Consider the following 10,502-nt stretch of genomic DNA (forward strand, 5'->3'; position numbering starts at 1 on the left):
GTCCACATGAAACACCTGCTGGAAACATCACAGGTCAGTTTGAAGCTTTGGTTGTCTTTGGATGGGAAAAAGCAGAACCCAGAGCTATGGGTCAATGGAGGCCACAAACTCCCATACACCTAACACGAGACTGCAGCCACTGGCTATTCATGCAGCTTTTGTTATGTTTTGTCTTACATGTGGGCAGGAGTAATCACTTTGTTGTAAAATTACTATAATCTCATTGATTCAACAATATTTTAAATGGCTTTAATGCTCAAATTAGATCAGGGTTTTCCAACTTGAAAAGAGATGCAAAAAATAACTACAAGCTTTACTCTTTGTAAATGTTATGTTATTAGCATTACTCTTTGTAAATGTTATGTTATAGTATTAGCTTTACTCTTTGTAAATGTTGTGTTTTAGTATTTTCCATCAGGATCTCTTCAAACAGTCACTATTTGATACCCTAATGTGTATCTATAGGCCTGGCTACAGCCTCAGTGTTATCTTAAAGATTTCTCTAATTCAGATCTAATCTTATAGATAAATTGGCCTTTTCTGAGAGTGTTACATTCTAGAATGCATGAATACACACACACACACTACTCCCTTGTAGTCTACACGTGCAGAAGTCTACACATACAGAGAGACTCACACTTGTTAAACACTTTGTTGTACCTGCTGCAGTGTGTGCGACTCTGCGGGGAGGGTGATTAGCTCTAATGTTCTGCCCCCTTGCGCCGTGAGAGAAATCACACCTTCAGTTCAGTAATTACTTGAGCACTTAGGGCAAGGCAGTTTCACAATTCATCCTGGAATTGTCCTAAAATGTTGGCCTCATCAAAAAGCACCAACTGAGAGTGATGTCAGCGCAGGCACAAAAGATCATCAAGTCAAAGCTACAACAAACTATGAAACCTTTCTTGCAGTTTTCAATGCATAGTCATTGTATCTTTGTCGTAACTGGACTTTTCAGTGATGTTAACATATCTATACTTCTTTGAAAGTAAATTTCAACATACATTTCCCCTCTGTAGGAATAGTTGGACCATAATGACTAAGCGCTCCACTGATCGACTCTACATTAAGACTTAAAACATAGTTATATATTCGGAGGAGCGCTTTAATTTAGCTGAACGTAGCAATTGAAAAACTGTACCATGTAAATAAACATATATATTTGATCAACTTCTTTGACAGGGATATATCAGACAGGTTCCAGTGATATCACACAGCTACCTGAGCTAACTATGCTCACAGAAAAGACACACACACACACACATCTCTCTCTCACACACACACTGCTTTCCTTCTGCTTACCCTCTCAGTTAAAATCTGCTGCATGAAATGCTGAAAACTGATTACGTGGCAGATGTGAACTCACAGCCCATACGTCCCCTTACCCATAAAGCCCTCTGAGAGAGCGTCGCACGGAGGGAGAGAGAGGAAGACTCCAGTGCAGTTATTCGCCCAGACAGAGAGGCCCTGTCTGCATCACTCCCTCGAGAGTCAGGCCAATTACTTTGATTAAAGCAAACACAGAAGCTGTGCTTGATTAAATAAAGCGGCGACCTTGCGAGGACTCCTTGAAACTTACAGTATCAAAGAAATGTCACCTCAGCTCAGAGCCTCACAACTCATCCTATTATCTCCCAGGGGTGGAGAAACAGCTAACCTGCTTCCTCTGCCTTGGGGACAAACTTTAATTGATCTTACTTTAATACAACACTGAGGAATACATTGGTAGCAGAAATCATATAAACCAGCACAAATTCACATCAAGAGAAAGTTAAAAAACATTCCTTAAATTATCATTAATTCAGTTATGCTTGCTCATGTGTTAAGACCAAAAGATTTACATTTGTTATAATGTCTTAAACATATGAATGGTCCGCTTACAAAATACAACGTTTTTTATTCATGACTATTAAACACAGGGTTTTAAACACAGCCATTGGTGTACCAAAAGAATATATGAGCCAGAACTACTGGGGAAATTAAAGCTAGAAAAAGATGAACAGATCACATGAAACAACCTCAAGATATCTTAGTAGGACCACACGGAAAGTGTTTTTCAAGAAACAGAACTAAAAGCTGTAATGTCCTGTGTGAGGACATTAGGTGAGGACAACTCCCACCTGTCCATGGACTCAATGAGAGGCCAGCTGGGGAGGATGGATCTGTAGTACTGTGACAATCATGGTCATATTAGCCATTCTTCTCTCCATGAATATACACTGCTCAAAAAAATTAAAGGAACACTTTTTTATCAGGGTATGGCATGAATTCAATTGCATTTTTCTGATAATGATCTGGTCAGTTAAGTAGCAGAGGGGGTTGTTGATCAGTTTCAGCTGCATTGGTGTTGATGGAATTAACAACAGGTGCACTAGAGGGGCAACAATGAGACGACCCCCAAAACAGGACTGGTTTTGCATGTGGAGGCCATTTCAAGTTTCTCCCTCTTGATTTCTTTGACTGGTTTTCCACTAGTGTTGGCTTTAGCTAGAGTCATCATCACTACTGGGAGCATGGGGCGATTTCTTAACCCTACAGAAGTTGCACAGATTGTCCAACTCCTCCAGGATGGCACATCCACGCGTGCCGTTGCAAGGAGTTTTGATGTGTCTCCCAGCACAATCTCCAGAACATGGAGGAGATTCCAGGAGACAGGCAGTTACTCTAGGAGCGCTGGACATGGCCGTAGAAGGTCCTCAACCCATCAGCAGGACCGATATCTGCTGTTTTGTGCAAGGAGGAACAGGTTGAGCACTGCCCGAGCCCTACAGAATGACCTCCAGCAGGCCACTGCTGTGAATGTCTCTGCCCAAACAATCAGAAACAGACTTCATGAGGGTGGCCTCAGGGCGCGAAGTCCTGTAGTGTGCCCTGTGCTCACTGCCCAGCACCGTGGAGCTCGATTTGCATTTGCTATAGAACACCAGAATTGGCATGTCCGCCACTGGCGCCCTGTGCTTTTCACAGATGAAAGCAGGTTCATCCTGAGCACCTGTGATAGACGTTAAAGGGTCTGGAGAAGCCAAGGAGGACGCTATGCTACCTGCAACATCGTTCAGCATGACCGGTTTGGTGGTGGGTCAGTGATGGTCTGAGGAGGCATATCCATGGAGGGACGCACAGACCTCTACAGGCTAGAGAACGGCAGTCTGACTGCCATTAGGTATCGGGATGAAATCCTTGAACCCATAGTCAGACCCTACGCTGGTGCAGTAGGTCCTGGGTTCCTCCTGATGCACGACAATGCCCGGCCTCATGTGGCAAGAGTATGCAGGCAGTACCTGGAGGATGAAGGAATTGATACAATTGAATGGCCCTCACGATCACCTGACCTAAACCCGATAGAACACCTCTGGGACATTATGTTTCGGTCCATCAGACGCCGTCAGCTTGCTCCTCAGACTTTACAGGAGCTCACTGATGCCCTTAGACAGATCTGGGAGGACAACCCACAAGACACCATCTGTCGTCTCATTAGGAGCATGCCGCGACATTGTCAAGCATGCATGCAAGCACGTGGGGGCCACACAAGATATTGAGAAGCATTTTGAGTTGCAGAAATTGAATTTTGGCAAAATGGACTAGCCTGCCACATCATTCTTTCACTTTGATTTTCGGGGTGTCTATACAATTAAGCCCTCTGTAGGCTGAAAACTTTGATTTCCATCAAAAGATGTGGCATCCTTTCGTTCCTAAGACATTAAACTGTCTATATCAGTATAGATATCCAACATCATTTTTTTTCACATTGAGATCTGATGTGTTTTCAAAGTGTTCCTTTAATTTTTTTGAGCAGTGTATAATAATACATCACCGTGCCAGGGACAGTTGGACTCGACATTAATAATATTTAGAGGTGAAAGTCACAATTATGTGATGAAATATCTTGATTTTTGGGTAGAGGACGATTCTCAATAGCGGTTGAGCCGAACAGTATATAAGTCGTCACGAGTCTTATTGTCTCGCAGTTCATTTTCTCTACACACTGTGTTTTTTAGGTCTTTAATATTGTATCTGTGTGTGTGCGGGAGTGGGCCGATGATTGTTTATTGACTTCTGAAGTCTCCTCACCTTGAGTGACAGTGCATTGATTTCGGCCCCAGACTGATGAAAATACATTATTCAGAGAGGCCTTCTCCCCTCCCCATTACGGCAGGCATCATGGTCGCTGCTCCCTTCACAAAGCCAGCACACAACAATCTTTACACAATGGATGTGAAGAAGTAGTTTACCTCGGGCCATTTTTTTTTTATCTGACATTATATGACTCAGAATATTGGCAATTGCCTTAAAATGGTAAATAAATAATGGGCTTGGACTTTGGACTCATACACATGCGTCTGGTCTCAGGAGTGTTGTTTCTCTTCTGGTTATTTCCTTGGTATTATATCAAAACCATTCTAGGCCTCTTCACCACATTTTCAGCAATGTCACTCTGCAACCCCGTCTGTCTAGAGCACTGGTTTAGAGGAAAGTTCTAGGAAGAATACAAATGTGTAACACCATACTGTGTTCTGCGCAACAAAGATATACTCATCTCTGCTTCCGAATAGGGTTTGAAACATTCAAACAGTCATTTGTTGTCAAACTGTTAATGTCTTTCATTCCAAAATGACTTTGCCTTCCAAGACGTGAGACCCAATGACAAAATAATTCAGTTGTTTTATTTCATCCCAAGCTGGTCAAAGAGACAACTTTATTGAACAGGTCACGGTCAAAAAACCTATTACAGCATTTGAAAGCAGTGTGATTACCCGCCACTGTCGGCTCACATTCACTTTGGTTGCAAATTGTGGTTGTAAACAATTCATTGGGTTTCATTTAGGCCTTGGTGATAACCCCTGTCATATGTAAGGGATGGGGGCTGCCAGAGTGTCCAGATGCAGGTAAATAATAGACAAGATAAGAGGCAGATCACTTCATGATGGGAGACTGAGTGGAGTTTCCCCAACCGAATAGATCAAACTTACAAAAACCCAGGAGAGAGATAGAGCATAAAAACATAACAACATAATCTTTCTGTTTTACCCACATCTTTATGCCCTGGTAAAACAGCTTCAAATGTTTCACATGAGAGTGCTTCCTCTTTATCATCACCAGAGCCCACTGCTTGGCAGTCCAGCAGTCTGCCTGGAGGGCTTTTATCAGACAGTAACAATTCTGGACTGCTGTTTCCTGAAAGGGTCTTTGGCCAACCATTGTAGTAACCGTGGAGAGAGTGTGTTCTAAAGGATTGTATAACCTGGCAGCACCACACTTGCCAATTGGTCATATAGCAGTGATCTTATCCAATAAACACTCAAAAAAACTCAGGGGGTTGTTGAATTGAAATAGTTGGATTCTGTTGAGAAGACTTAAAGTAATTATTTTCTTCAGTGAATAAGACGGAAGAAAAGTAAGATGTTCAATCAACTTAGTTGATTCATTTTGGCTCAGTGCATAAGGAGGTTTGGTATAAGCGCACATTAAGTTACACAAAAGCTACATTTAGTTTTTTAAGTCTAATGAAAGACCAGAGGGTTGTCCAATGTGCCAAACCATATTGCATTTGAATAACATGATGATATTATGTTGAACTAAGTACATCTGACACTGCATTCAGTTTAAGCTTTTCAAAAATTGTCCTGGATGGGTTAAATTGTTATTTTTCAGAGAGGAATGTCATTGTAAATTTAGCCTCATAATTGCCTCTGAAATGAGACACACAGAGGTGATTCCTGGGAGGGTTCACAGAAGGCAGACAAAGTTACCCCTCAGCCTTACCCCCATTCATTACCCTGTCATTCCATGGTCAAAAACGGTTCTAAAAACACCCCAAAATGATAGTTTATTCTGAGGCTATGGAGACATAATTAGATTAAATCGGACATTCACATCCCAGCGATGTTAGTAAAAGGTGCAGTAAGTAATGAATCCCACAAGTGGCATTAATATTCCACAGGTTTGCTCTAAAATGGGCCCCAGTGTCCTGTTAGCACTTAGAGAGCCTCCAAATGGCCTTATTATGATTACACAATTAGCTCATTACATGATATGTAGAACAGTCTTTTGGCCCCAATATGACAGGCCTTGGACAAATATGAGAGAGAATTACGTTAAAAAGCCATTTTTCTTGGCCTTCATTTGCTACACTGTACCAGGCTAATGGACACTCCAGGGTACAATCAATCAATCTAGAAGCACATTCCTAAACAATCATCTGCTCCTCTGATCTCTCTGAAGCAGCATTCACGCGTGTTGTATACAAGAGAACTCTTTCAGAAGACTTTCTTTTGACCATAGGACGATAATGGCTGAAAAGAAAAAATATGTCTCGCTTGCGTGCATGTATGTCAGATTCCGCCATGATAACATTCCATGTAGTGTCAGTCATTGCATAGCTGAGATGTTGTTCCTCTATTAATCCCAAACAGAAGTGCACGGCTGTAACGTATCCCATGGGTGTAGTTCTCCATAGACTCCATAATAACAATATGCATCCATTAGTCAGACAGTCAGAAGGCCTGCTGTCGTGTGGCCCTCTTATTTCATTCGTTCTGCCTCATTACCCTCAAGCAGCCTGCCTTGCTCTCAGTCAACACCGATAGTAAACCCCCTGCATTTACTGATGCAGCGAGTAGTTTCTGTTCACAAACAACCTGGATCTACAATGATGATGCAACTCTGAAGGCATGATAAATAAATAGTGCTGCCCAAAATTACTGTACACATCACACTCTCTGCCTCCGTTTCAGTCCTTTTAAATGTATTTTGTTTACATGTCAAGGCTTAAGAACAACCAAAACAACCTGCACAGATGACAGAACAGCCTGCACCTATTAACACTCATACGTCACTCTTATACGTAGGTCCAGAAGCATTTTTGCATTCTTCACAATAAGAAAACACTGATTGCAACTTGAATTTAAAAGCATCATACCAGTATTAAGATTAAGATCTAAACGAGATTTTCTTTTTTTTAGCTTCAGAGGCAATTTAGATGAGTGAGGATGAGAAGAGTGACACTGGTGTATAATGGTTCTGAAGGTCCGATCTCTCTGTCTGTTAGTCTGGTTCTGGTCATTTGGACTGAGGTGATGGGCTTTGGCCTCTTATTTCCACCCGCTGTCTTTGTAGAACCAGGAGATGAAGATAAACACACAAGCGACAAGATGAAGACAAACATAGCTGTCCGTAGGCCGCTGTATATCCGCAAAACACACACACACACACACGCACACATTTCCTAACCCTAAACCATACACTGTCAAATCTCTTAATATCCACCTTACATCTCACACTGTCTCTCGAGCTAACCAAGCAGCAAACTCTTTAAATGTGTTGCTGGTGGACTTTCAAACAGAGATTGCTCTCACAGACACACACAGGCCTCCAAACACCAAGCCACAGCACATGTATTTAAAGCACTCTGACTACACCAGCACTGTCAACAATCTGCCATTCTGTGTAAGAAAGCAATGGAGAAAAACACATTGCTTTTAAACAGCTACTTTCAAGCCAGAACTAGGTTTTATTATTTTGTTCAAACCAAAAGAACAAAGAAATTGGGAAACGCTTCACTCGTTATGTTTACTTACAATCTCTGCTCTTGTAATTACCCCAAAATAATAAAAAAAACAGGGTCTAGAGTTAATAGAAGGCAGTAAAGGGAATGACATTCTCAGGGCCCCTGTATCATGTTTAAGAGAACACCATTATGCCTATTTTAATAGCCACATAACTTTCACTTGCCCCAAAGCAACCAATAGATGCTTCAGGCAGTCCCCTCTAACAGACTCTAACCCTCTATTCAGTCACATCTCACAATTAGTGAGACGGAGAGATAGAAGCGGAAAAAACAATAAGGGAGAAGAAAGAAAAAGAAGAATGAGATATTTCTTTATGGGGTTGCGGAGATGAGTTCAGAGAGGACCTGTCACTTCTTCATCCCAGCTGTATTTCATCACTTCAAACGAGTTCCCACAGTCTCCTGCCGGTGTCTATCTCCTCAGTGAAGTATTCCATGGGAAATGGCAAAGAGGGAAGAGGATAACACCAGGAAAGGAAAAGAGAGTTGTTAATGCTGCAAGACAAGTGGAACATTATTCAATCATACATAGTCTCACATTACTTATGCTCATAGCTCCATTTTTAGCTTAGGCATTTTATCCAGTTACTGTCAAATGGGGTTGCACATTAGCCTGGATACCAGACCGAATTTAGCCCCGCCCACAACATATGAAGTCGGGAAGTTCGGTCTGGTGTTGCTCCATTGGGGAGAAATTATCTCCGGACAGAAATTGCCGGACCAATCAAATTGTCAAGGCAGGCTTTATACGATGATGGACAGATGATCAACAGTAACGTAATCAACACACGGGTTGAATTCGTTTTCAACAAACATGGCTGCCGCTGGAGAGCTGAATTGTATAGATTCGAGTCCATTTAGACATTGACAGTGCATTCATTTTGAAAGAGGAACAGAGAAACGCGATCAAGGCATTTGTCAATCGAAAATATGTTTTTGCCTTCCTTCCTACGGGATCCGGTAAAAGTTTAATTTATCAGCTGGCCCTGGTCACATACTACGTTGTTCTGATTGGTTGTAGGTAACCAATTGAGCGAAGAGGCATTTTTTCTCCTGGTTCGGTTGAAACACGCCCCATAATCACAGCCCATTGGAGTGGTATCAGACTCATATTCTGACTACAATTATGAGTATGACATCGTCAGGCTAGTTGCACATATCACTGACAAGGCACAACAGTCAGGAATCCTCAAACATAAAAACAAAGATGTGCTAAATAGCACACACAATCCAAGCAACAGCGACAATATTAAATAAATCACTAAATGAGTCAGGAAGTATTAAGCCTGCTGTTTGGGAAAGAACTGTAAAAAAACGTTGTTTTACAAATCAATAGCACTCATCAGGTCAGTGTATGTCATACTGTATGATCCATACCGGTTTCAACTTATGGTCTGCTTGCCATATAATCAGGTTAACCATATGTAAAAGCACATTCACGCACGCACGCACGCACGCACGCACACACACACACAATATAGCTTCTTGACCCAGAACAACAAGAGCATGAAGTTACATCCACACACAAAATTGACATTCAAAGAAGCATAGCTGCTACTTCATATAGCTTGCCTTCACTGTTAGAAATTTGTGTGAAATCTGCACTTTTTTTACTGTGATTTGTACAGTATATTATTGTTGTTCCTGGTATGTTAGATATTTAATCCTGTGCTTACTTTAACAGAATGACTTAAAGACAAGTGACTGGATAGCCTACTAGCTGGCTAGCTTGCTAACTAGCTCGCTAGCCCAGTCTGTTAAGTTATTTCCACACGACACGCCCACATTTTGCCCCACCATGACCTCTTGGCTCATGCAGATGAAGACACAGATCGAGCTGTTTTAAACTTATCCGATGTACTGTTGCCTAGTTCTAAATAATATCTACAAAGTTCTATAATGTTCAAGCTAGTCACTCCATCCATCTACTGAATATAGCATGTTCTAAAATTTACATTCTGAGCATAACAGCCAATTTGATCACTGTACATCACTGTATGCCAAATCTACTCGAGGCACAAATGACAGAATACTGATTTACTAAACTCCCATAACTTTTGATCATCTCATTAGTACTCCGTACTGCGCCAAAGTGTTCCTAGCTTTCAGAATTAACAAATAGGTTACAAAAGTCAATAAGCCACTCACATTTATTTTTCACACAATGATCAGTCCCCTTAGAGACCGTCAAAAATTGCCATTGCCGACTATATTTCAAGTCGTCCTGGCGGGGTATTGGGTAAAGTTTTCAACTAGCAATAATCGCGCCTCGGATAGACCTCATAGGTTACGATACTGCCACTGCGCAAAGCTAACCACTCCTCGGCGAGGCAACCAGTCATTATCCTGGACATGCATGTTACTATGACGGTTGTGAGTTGCAAAGCCTGGAAACTGTCTCAAATTGCCGGTAATGTCATTATTTCATTTTGTTTATGTCTGCAAACTGAAAAGAATGATGAATTTTAGTGCTCGATCTACCCAGTCTCATTCGTGGCTGAGTGATACCCTCCGAACGCAGCGCTCCAATCTCAGAGCGGCTGAGAGAAAGTGGCACAAATCTGCCGCGCTGGACGATCTTGCAAGCTACCAGACACTGCTGGCCTCCTTCTCATCCAGCATCACTGCTGCTAAGAAGACTTTTTTCAATGACAAAATCAACGGTGCAACTGACGCTCGGAAACTATTCTCCACCTTCAAAACTCTGCTCTACCCTCCTCCTCCCCCCCCAGCTACTAACCTCACTGCTGATAACTTTGCTTCCTTTTTCACAGAGAAAGTGGCAGCCATCGGGCAACAGTTCGACCAACTGTCCCCCTCCCCTAAGGGCGCAACCGTCAATAGCTCATCTTTTCCTTCTTTCATCCCTCTCAGCGAGAGTGAGGTCTCCAAAATCCTAACAGGTAGCCGTCCAACTACATGCCCGCTGGACCCC

The 10,502-nt window shown here is 42.1% G+C and overlaps 1 non-coding gene across 1 annotated transcript; it reads right to left on the reverse strand.

Annotated features, from left to right (window-relative positions):
* Positions 1 to 9,739: 9,739 nt before the first annotated feature.
* LOC116223348 lies at positions 9,740 to 9,880 on the reverse strand. Its single transcript, XR_004165051.1, has one exon. It is a non-coding gene; the product is annotated as a U4 spliceosomal RNA (small nuclear RNA).
* Between the last annotated feature and the right edge of the window lie 622 nt (positions 9,881 to 10,502).

This window comes from Clupea harengus, chromosome 13 (assembly GCF_900700415.2).
Source record: "Clupea harengus chromosome 13, Ch_v2.0.2, whole genome shotgun sequence".
Lineage (NCBI taxonomy): Eukaryota > Metazoa > Chordata > Actinopteri > Clupeiformes > Clupeidae > Clupea > Clupea harengus.